The sequence below is a fragment of the Mandrillus leucophaeus genome, unplaced genomic scaffold, assembly GCF_000951045.1.
Source record: "Mandrillus leucophaeus isolate KB7577 unplaced genomic scaffold, Mleu.le_1.0 Scaffold549, whole genome shotgun sequence".
Classification (NCBI taxonomy): Eukaryota; Metazoa; Chordata; class Mammalia; order Primates; family Cercopithecidae; genus Mandrillus; species Mandrillus leucophaeus.
This window is the reverse complement of record NW_012105908.1, coordinates 2246344-2257773: the sequence shown is the minus strand read 5'-3', so window position 1 is coordinate 2257773 and position 11430 is coordinate 2246344.

Below are 11430 nucleotides of genomic sequence, written 5' to 3'. Positions count from 1 at the left end.
CTTTCTAGGGTAGGAATTCTGCTATGAAAATATATCATAAGCTGGGTGTGGTGGCTGATGCCTGTAGTCCCAGCACTTTTTGAGGCTGAGGTGGGCGGATCACCTGAGGTCAGGAGTCCTAGACCAGCCTGGCCAACATGGCGAAACCTGTCTCTACTAAAAATACAAAAAAATTAGCCAGGGGTGGTGGTGCACACCTGTAATTCCAGCTACTCAGGAGGCTGAGGTGGGAGAATCACTTGAGCCCAGGAGGTGGAGGTTGCATTGAGCCGAGATCGCACCGCTGTACTCCAGCCTGGGCAACAAGAGCGAAACACCGTCTCAAAAAAAAGAAAAAGAAAAAGAAAACATATCTTAAAGTGTATAATGGCTTATTAATTATAGAATTTTATATTTCACCTACATAAGGTAAAAATGAGTGATCCCAAATAGCAGGTGAATCTCCAACGTGCAGTCACACAGAATCACAAGCTCCTTTCAGTCTGCGTCTCTGTCATTTTAACGTGGTTTCCAGGTGTTGCTCATCTGGAATGGGGTTCAGAACATCCTACCCCAAGATACCGCACCTTGGCATATTGAATATTTTAGGCTGAAGGAATCTGAGAAGTGGCACATGCAGGAGGAACTCCCTGACGTTCCCCTGGAGCGGACAATAAGACCCCCACGTGAGAGATGCCCTCTCCATACCCAGAGAAAAGGTGCAATGTGATCTCTGAAAAAGAAGGGATGCTGAGAGGAATCTGAGTGAATAGGCCTTTGCTAGGTGTCTCCAGGTTACTACTCTTAATTCATTCCCCTTTTGTCCTATCCCATTTTTCACAGCACTCCACTCTTCATCACACCTTGTGTAAAAATGCTTAGGCTTAACCTTTTCTTTGGGTCTTCCTTTCCTTGTGAAGGCTCCCATGTCACAGATAATATATATGAAATAAATATGTATGCTTTTCTTCTATTAATCTGTCTTTGCTTTAGTCACAGTCAATGAACCTAAAGTGGACAGAGAGAGAAATCGCGTTTTCCCTTTTCTACATCTGTATCAAGTCAATGGAAAGGGAAAAAGCATGGGGGAATCACATATGGAAAATTTGTTTGGGCCAGGACTGGTAGTAGCGTGTATTACATGCCATTGGCTAGACTTAGTGATGTGGCCACACCTAACTCAAATAGAGGCTGGAGAAAATAGTGGAACTATATGTTTTAGAACAAGAGAAAGAGTTTAGAGAGCAGGCAGCCAACCTCTGCCACATCAAATATCTGTGACTGTTCATGGAAAGCATGATCCCTGCAAAGATTTGTTAAGTGCTCCATGAGAAATAAAATACCTAATAGAATACTAGATTTATCATCAGAAAATTCAATAATGTACTTGTTTTTTGTTTGTTTGTTTGTTTGTTTGATTTGAGACAGAGTCTCACTCTCTCACCCAGGCTAGAGTGCAGTGGTGTGATCTCGGCTGACCACAACTTCTGCCTCCTGGGTTTAAGCAATTCTCCTGCCTCAGCCTCCCAAGTAGCTGGGATTACAGGTGCCCGCCACCACGTCCGCCTAATTTTTGTATTTTTATTAGAGACGGGGTTTCACCATGTTGGCCAGGCTTGTCTTGAACTCCTGACCTTAAGTGATCTGTCTGCCTCAGCCTCCCAAAGTTCTGGGATTACAGGCATAAGCCACCATGCCCAGCTGAATGTGCTCGTTTTAATATATAAGCACTGAATTTTAGTTAACATTAGAATGAACTTAATAGATCATTAGTAAGTAGCCGCTAGTCATATAAAAGTATGTCTGAATGCCCAGTGACCATTTTCTAGAAGAAAGGATTAAATTTTAGATCAAACCTAGCTTTTCTTGAGAACCCTTGCAATCCAAAAATGAACTAGCAGACAACCATACATGAGAGACACTGAGAGTCTGTGCGTGAGACAAAAAAGCTTTCTCATTAATTGCATTTTTATTGTGCCAGGCACTGTGGAAACACTTTGCCTCCATCGTGGGTAGGTATACGTTGTACAGATTTAAAAAACTGAGGTTTGGAGATGTCAATTAAGGTCATATAAACTAATAGTGGGCAGAACTTAATAGCAAACCGAGGTCCATCTGTCTGTAGAACTCAGGTGCTTAATCACTATACTATATTTTTTGGGCATTCAACTCAAGCATATGTTCAGTTCCAGGGGTAAATATTCTATTCATATATCCTATTTTTTAGGGGCTCCAGAAACACTCCATTGCTTCATTGTCTTGATAATTCTTATCTTCATATAGGTAAATCCAATTTTTTTTTTTTTTTTTTTTTTTTTTGGCATCATTAGCCTTCAGGTGTAGGATAAGCTGTGTGGAAACATTCCTGTTAAGGTGTCAGTAGGGTTGAAAAAGCCATGGTCAGGTAGAACTGAGAAGCCTGTTATGCAGGAAATAAACATAGCTTAAAGAAGAAAAACTACATGGGAATCCCATCATTGTATCAGGTACAAAATTATGATCTGTTTCCCAGTGGTTTCCTTGGGTGTCCCTCTCTGGCCAAACAACACTAGGTGAGGGCCATACCAAAAGTTGCCTGACACACACTCTCCAGTGTCCGACCAAGACACAAACTGCTCTCCTGGTCTTGCTACTCATTTTCCCTTCTTGTGTCACCTTCATGGGTTTGAAGACAGAATTTAGTGCTCTGTCTTTTCTTGTAGATTAGGAAGCCCAATTTCTTTGAAACAAGATGGAGTAATGAAACATGTTTAAAATCTAACTTCTTGAAGAGTCTAAGCCTTTTTTGAGGTTACTGTGTTCTAAATCCTACTGGATGTTCAACCTAGTAAGAGACACAGGAAGGAAGATCTACAAGGCTTCATAGGAGACTATAGTCCCACAAATAACTCTTCTTCCTTTGAGCAGACTTCCTCACCTTTTCTACCTACCAGTGCTGGCCTGATGTACATGATGAGTTTTGTTTTCTTACATCTACTGCCTCTTTTCCTTTTCCACTCTAGTTCAAATCTTTTTCTTATGTACATAAATTATGTCAATACTTTTAATTGCTCCTCCTATCTCAATTCTTACTGCTCTCTGAGCATGTTTTGAATTTTCTATTCCTCTGACTTCAATGACATCTTCCCAATGTCTGCTGTGCAAAATCCCATCTATCCATTATGGAACAGTGCAAAGACATCCTCTTTCATAAAACTTTCCCCCTTTGGCAAGCTCCTTTCCTTCTTGGCTTCTTAGGAAATGTCTATGTAGCCCATGTGGTACTTAACTCATGTAACTTTTTATCATAGTGGTAGACACTGTGAGGAATGACTGCTAAGTTCCAGGCATTGCACTAGATGCTGCATGATGGGCCCAATGATGGAGAAAATGTGGTCCTTTTCTTTGAAGAGTTCACTCTGCAAGGTGGATTCTCAGTGGAGAAGACAGCAGAGAACCAAAAATGAGATAGCAGAGGACTCACACCTGTATTGAGATACAGACATTTATCTTAGATTTCATTAGCTTAAAGCTTCACTACATCCTTGCTACTCAAAGTGTGGTATCTGGCAACATCTGGGAGCTTGTTAGAAATTCAGAATCTCAGGCCCCACCCCAGCTTCCTGGTCTGCGTTTTAGCAATATCCCCAGATGATTTTCACAAACATTAAAGTTTGAGAGATATTGTCCTAGATTAAGACAGATTCATGTTAGTTCAGGATTATTGTTCTATCTATATAGAATTCACACTTTGTGTGCATGTTTATATCTTTCATTTATGTACATAAACAAACTACACAGGCTGTATGTACAGATATGTGTATATATATACACAACTAACTATAATTATATATATTATTCATTTCTTGGTATAAAAGCAATTCTTTTAAATATTATTTCCTTTCTTTGACATAATAGATTATGAGTTAAATATTTTCATACTTTTCTAAGGGGAGAGTACCTAAGTCAGGTGGACCCACGCACGATTTCAGGTAAGGTTTAGATTCCGGACAGTCCTATGAATGAAGCAGCATTTTTCACAGAATGAACCTGAATTGTAAATATTCATTTTAGGTGTTACCCCCTACTGGTAGAAGCACCAGGAGAGAAGTCATGAAATGTATCTATAAAGTAGTACCATTTGAGGTGGGTCCTAAATGATATACATATATGTAAAACTCTCACAGTAAGGCCATAAACATAATGGTAGGAATGATGATGTCCCGAAGTAAATTGGAGTTCTAAGAATAAGAAAAAAGGAAAGATGAGATGTTCAGTAGGCAACTGTGCACATCTGCCCAAACAGGCACAGCATGAGGGTTGGGAGAGTTGTTAGAATTGACTGGAAAACTAGGCAGGTGCCAGGACAAAAGATCTTTTGTACTATTGTATTCAGATGATGTGATTTGTTTTAGAAAAAATATAATCTAGAAGTCTTATGGATGGAGGATGAATTGGAACAAACAGATGATAAAGCTGGGAGAGCATTTACAATGTCTGGTCATGAGATGGCATGAGCCTTTTTTAAGACAGTGGAACTAAGAAGAGATATTTAAATGAGAGTTGCAGAATTGTTACATATGGCGGTGAAGAGAAGTAACTGTCAGGAATGTTTCTAAAATTTCTTGTTTAAATGACTGAGTAATAGTAAAGTTATGTACTGAGCTCTGAAAGATCAAATGCGTTTTCAATAGAATAGCTTCTAAATGTTTACTTTGTGTATGGTAAATTTAATACAGAGCCTAAGCCCTTAGTGGATGTTGTAAACACTGAAGAAAACGGACTATCAACCTCCCTTCTCTTCTACTTTCACTTTTTTTTTTAAAGAGACATTCTCACTCTGTTGTCCACGCTGGTCTTGAACTCCTGGGCTCAAGCAATCCCTCCACGCAGCTGGGAACTACAGGCACATATCACTCTGCCTGGCCCTACTTTCTGTTATTATATTGGTCATTTGAAGTTTAATTTTCATATGGCACATTAAAATCAAAATATTGCAGCCCCACTGAACAAAGAACAGCTATGCCAAGCAATCATTTCAAAGAAAATTTACTTTTACTTCCAAAGGAAATGGTTACTAAATGATAACTTCTTTTCCCTGAGAATATTATGTGTTATTAACTGGGAAAGTAGATTTTCCATGGGCCCCAAGCTAGCTCAAAATTTTTTTTTCCCGAGTCTCGAGTTATCACTGTTGTTCCCTGAAATAAAAGCTCTATTGCGGCAAAGCCTACAGAACCTTTCATTAAGATCATTCAAAGCCTACTTCCCAAAGATACAGATTATAGTGCCCCACAGTGGTCTGCAAAGTAACAAGATGTCTTTTTCTGCAAACTTTTCCATACCACAAAAGAAAGCCTATTTGTAACAATATACAACTGTATTTGGACTGCCATAACAAACGACCACAAACTTGGTGGTGTAAAACAACAGAAAGGTATTCTCTCACGGTTTTTCTGGAGGCCAGAAGTCTGAAATCAAGGTGTCTACCGGGCTGCTTTTTCTGGAGGCTCGGAGGAAGAATCTATTCAATGCCTCTCTCCTAGCTTCCCGTGCTTGCTGGCAATGCAGAATTCCCTGGTGTGTAAAGGCATCACTGCCATCTCTGCCTCTATCTTCACATATCTCCCACTCAGTCTTCTCCTCTGTGTCTCTGCATCAAATCTCCCACCCATTTCTCTTACAAGGATGCTAGTCATTGGATTTAGGCCCTAGTCAAAATCCAGGATCGTCTCGTCTTGGGATCCTTAACTTGATTACATTGGCAAAGACCCTATTTCCAAATAAGGTCACATTCACAAGTACCAGGGGTTAGGACACGGACATAATTTGGGGGGTCGGAGGGACACAATGTAATCCTTCACAACAAGTTTTACTTGTTATTATTTCCAAAGGAAGTGGTTACTAAAACCAAGTTTTTGTGCTGCCCAGGAGGCCAGGGACAATGAGACTGGAACTTGAATTCATTGATCTAACTGTGAACCTAAGAGGAGTAGCAAAGCTCTGTTCAGATGAGTGCTTTTGGGGTGTTCTATCCAGAGTTCTTTCTAAAAGTGTCTCTGATGGAGAGACCTCTTTTTATATTTTTTTCTCTATGTTGCATTTTTCTACTTAAAAATATGTTTTTCATTAAATAGTTTAAAATGGATGAAGATTTTTAGAATTGTTGAATCATCATCACACTTTTCTTTCTCTTACAGCAATAAATCAAAGAAAGACAAAACATTGCCTAGTTTGCTTGCCCACTTTTCCTCTCTTCGTTACAACTTGATTCACCAGGTGACTTCATCCTGAAATTTCCCACATTTTCAGCTAACTTTTATTTACAGTTTTGAAAGAAGAATCTCTAAACCATAAAAAGGGACTAAAAATTATCTGAAGTTCTTTGATGTCTCCATAAAGCAAATGTGTGTATCTGCTAGATAGCTAAATAATGTTAAACACATCAGTAAGACTAAACTCTGATCTTACATTAAGAATTTAAAAATTCTTTTGAAAGAAATTCAAGTTTAAAGAAAGCAATTTGCATGTTAGTAACTTTTGTCTATAGCGCTCTCATTAGTAGCTTACAATAATATGCAACACAATTTTATATTGTAAGCAAATATTGCCAGCCGCAGTGGCTCATGCCTATAATCCCAACACTTTGGGAGGCCGAGGTGGAAGGATTGCCTGAACTTAGGAGTTTGAGACCAGCCTAAGTAAGATAGTGAGACCTTGTGCCTACAAAAAATACAAAAATTAGCCAGCCATGGTGGTGTGTGCCTGTGGTCCCAGCTACTAGGGAAGCTGAGGTGAGAGGATGGCTTGAGCCTGGGAGGCAGAGGTTTCAGTGAACCAAGATTATGTCACTGAATTCCAGCCTGAGTGAAAGAGCCAGACCCTTTCTCAGAAAAATAAATAAATAAATAAATAAATAAATAAATAAATAAAGACTGTTTAAGAATGTGAATACAGGCCAGGTGTGGTGACTCACACCTATGATCCCAGCACTTTGGGAGGCCAAGGTGGGCGGATCACCTAAGGTGGGGAGTTTTAGACCAGCCTGACCACCATGGAGAAACCTCGTCTCCACTAAAAATACAAAAAATTAGCCGGGTATGGTGGCACATGCCTGTAATCCCAGCTACTCGGGAGGCTGAGGCAGGAGAATTGGTTGAACCCATGAGGCGGAGGTTTCGGTGAGCCAAGATTGCGACGTTGCACTTCAGCCTGGGCAACAAGAGCAAAACTCCATCGAAAAAAAAAAGAATGTGAATAGAGATGTTTGAAATATTTGAAAGATTTAAATGTAGGTTTGACCTTTTTTTTAAAAAATGTATTCCTATATTGTTTAGTTAAATTCATTCCAAAATAGTCCTTGATTACCCACTTGAGCTAAGTACTGTTTTCAGGATACTATGAACAGACAGACAAGTTCCCTTTTTCATGGAGATGTCATTCTAGTAGGACAATACAGACAATAAATATGCAGCAGGATAATTTCAGATACTGATGAGGGCAATGAAGATGATAATGTAAGATACTGTGATTGAGTGTGATATGAGTGGAGGGTGAGACATGACTGCTTTAGCTGTAGGTACAGAAGCCCACCCTAAGAGGATGATGTTTGCACTGAAATTGAAGGATGAAAAGGTACTTTTAATACTGCTAAAATGGTTCACGTTATTAGGGAAGAAAAATTCATCTACTGTCACATTAAGCATAAGCAGTCTAAAGGAAGAAGGAACTATATCAAGTGGCTTCAGGACAAGACTTGAAGCCAGAACGTTTATTTCTGAGCTGATGATTCATCAGCGACCTGACTTCACCTTATTTATATGGCCAGAAAGCAAATGGTATTATTCCAGACTCAGGTCCGTGTTCCTCTACCCAGATGCAATTTTCTCCCATCAATTCTGGCTGCAAGAGAAACATCTCAGCAGCAAATAGCTGGAAGTAAAGGTTGAAACTGAAACTCTACAGCATGCTTTCTCCAACCCACCATTGCTCCCTTTTTCTTACCCACAACCTGTACACGGTTTCTCATGTGACCAAGTATTTTGCGGTTCCTGAGGTTTGAAGGGGTGGATCTAGAAAAGCCTGGCAGTCATGAGAAGATTTGGAACAGGGTCGGATTTTTAGTACAGAAGCAGGGCAGAGAGGCATTTAGTAGAGAGGCATTCCAATTGATTACTTAGTCTCTCCATGCTGTAAAAAGGTTGCGTGGATAAATCAATTCAGCAGAATACCTACCTTGAAGTTATGGTCAAGTTTTTATTTTGTGTTGGAGATCAAGTTTCTCTTGAAGTCCAAACCAATGGTCATCATTACTAGTATTTATTAGTTCCCTTTCTTCTTTCTGTTTGTTTTGTTTTGTTTTGTTGTTGCTGTTTTTGCAGAGTCTCACCCTGTCACCCAGGCTGGAGTGCAGTGGCGCGATCTCGGCTCACTGCAACTTCCACCTCCCAGGTTCAAGTGATTCTCCAGTCTCAGCCTCCCGGGTAGCTGAGACTACAGGTGTGTGCCACCACATCCAGCTAATTTTCTTTTTATTTTTAGTAGAGATGGGTTTCACCATGTTGGCTAGGCTGGTTTTGAACTCCTGACCTCAGGGGATCCACCTGCCTCAGCCTCCCACAGTGCTGGGATTACAGGTATGAGCCAACACACCCAGCCCCTTTTCTTCTTCCTTTTGTAAAATCAAACACTGAGCTATAATTTACATGCTATAAAATGTGTACAAATCACTCAGTGCTGACATATGTATACATCTATATACATGCCATACAATGAAGATATCAACTATTGCCATCACCTTAAGGGTTTTCTTGTGCTTCTTCCCATTCCATTTCTATGTTTTCTTGTGCTTCTTCCCATTCCATTTCTATTCCTCTATCCTCCATTCCGAGAATATTGATCTACTTTCTATTACTATAAATTTTTCATTCCTAGAGATTCATATAAATTGAATAATATAGTATGTGGTCCTTTTTTCCTCTTAGCATGATACGTGGAGATTTATCAGTGTTGCCTTTGTTCACTTAGAAATATACCATTGTATAGATGTACCACAATTTATCCACTTGCTTCTTGATGGACACTTGGATTGCTTCCAATTATTTGCTAATATGAATAAATATGTTATTAATATTCCAGTGCAGGCCATTTGTTTTCACTTTTCTGGAGTAAATATCTAAGAAATTGCTGGGTTGTAAGGTTAAGGGTATATTAAACTTTGTAAGAGACTTCCAAATAGTTTTCCAAAGTGGCCAAACCATTCTGCATTCTCACCAACAATGTATGAGTGTTCCAGATGCTCTTATCTTTCCCAACATTTGGCATTCTATACATATACATATTTAAATATACGTATACACATGTATAGCCATTTGATTGGGTGTGTTGTGGTAATGCACTGTGATTTGCATTTTCATTTCCCTGATGACTAAGCATTTTTATGCTTATTGACCATTCATATATCTTCCTTTGTGAAGAGTCTAGTCAAATGTTTTGTGCATTTTAATTGGGTTGATTCTTTTTATTGAATTGTGAGAATTCTTTACATATTGTAGATATAGTCCTTTGTGAGATAAATGTGTTGTGCCTATTATCTCCCAATATGCAGTTTGCCCTTTCATTTTATTAATGTTAATTTTCAAAAAGCAAAAGAGTTCCCTTTCCTATTATGTTGCTGATTTTTTACTTTTTCTCTTCTTGTCATCTCCCTGATTTGTGAATATTAGAAAACTAAATATACAATTGGCAGTAATATATATTGCTAAATATCCAATGGTAAAAAACAATTGTCCTGTAGCATTGAAGGAATGTTCAATATCCATCACTGCCTGTATTCATTTTATTAGTTTTCTATAGTTGCTGTCACAAATTATCACATAGAGCATCTTAAGATGACATATTTATTATTTCATAGATGTGTAGGTATGAAGTCTTATTATAGCATGGTTCAGGTGGTTCAGGTGGTTCTCTGCTCCCAGTAGCTTAAGGCCAAAATCGAGGCATTAGCAGGACTGCATTTCTTTCAAGTTCATCCAGGTTATTGGCAGAATCCAGTCCATTGCATTTGTAGAACTCAGGTCCCTGGTGCCTTGCTGGCTGTCGACTAGGGCTCATTCTCAGTTTCTAGGGGCTGTCCACAAATCCTGGCACATGGCCTCCTTCCAAGCTTACAGTGGTGGGTTGGGGCGGGGTGGGGGGTCTTTCTGAAGGTCTCTAAGTCCCTAAAGAGAACATAGGATTCTGTCTACCATGCTGCCAAACCAATATCCTTACTACCGGTGAAGGGAAACAGATCCGGCAACAGTTTGGACCTAGAAATCCTAAGAGGATGTTTACATTAGAAGTTGGGGTACCAGTCCTATCATAAATAATTACACCAACGTTAAACATTAGTTTATAACTTAAGAGATTGTGAGCGAGGTGTGAGTTATAGATATTCTTCATCAGTAACTTATCAAATTGTCACTTTTTACCTCTTTTTAATTACTGTCATATTGGGTATGAGAAATAAAATTTTTTTTCTTTTGCTATTTTTTCTTTATTTAGCAATTAATTTGAAGGATACTCTAAACAATTACTTATTAATAACTTGTATCTGGAAATCTATAGGCCTAATTAATCTGAGATATTTATTGAGAATTTGCTAACACTGGTAATGTAAAGAAATCATAACAGCCACAGGTACTAAAAGGCTACAAATGTTCTTCCTCTTTTACCCTTTCATCCTATTCTATATCCTTTCCACCTATTTGAAGAGTGATATAGGATATGTGAAAGGTACTAGAAATATATATGGTGTTTTCATTGTTAAGTTGTTGTATTAGTTGGCTAAAGCTGCCAAAACAAAATACCACAGACTGGGTAGCTTAAACCACAGACACGTGTTTCCAAGTCCAAGATCATGGTGCCAGTGGCATTGCTTTCTTCTGAGGCCTCACTTCCTGGCTTGCAGATGGGGCCTTGTTGCTGTGTCCTCACGTGGCCTTTCCTCTGTGCATGCGTGGGGAGAGAGGGCTCTCTTGTATCTCTTCCTCTTCTTATAGGTACACCAGTTCTATTGTATTAAGAACCCAACGTATGACCTCACTTAACCATTATTACCTGCTTAAAAGCCCTATCTCCAAATATAGTCACATTGGGCATTTAGACTTGATCCTATGAATTTAAAAGGGGACACAATTCAGTCTGTAACAGTTGCTTTAATGACATTTTTACAATGAATGAATGAATGATAAATTGAGGTTATGGTTAGATTGTGACCCCCACTCAAAAAATACATATGCTGAAGTCCTAACTCTTATAACTTGAAAATGAAATCTTATTTGGAAACATAGACTTTGTAAATTATTTTACAAGTTGGTTCATGGCCTTTACTTTAATGATTTAACATAAGGTGGGCCTTTAATAATCTATAAGAGTAAATAGTTACTAAAAAACTAATTCATATCACTTTTTTATTGTGGTAAAAAAAAA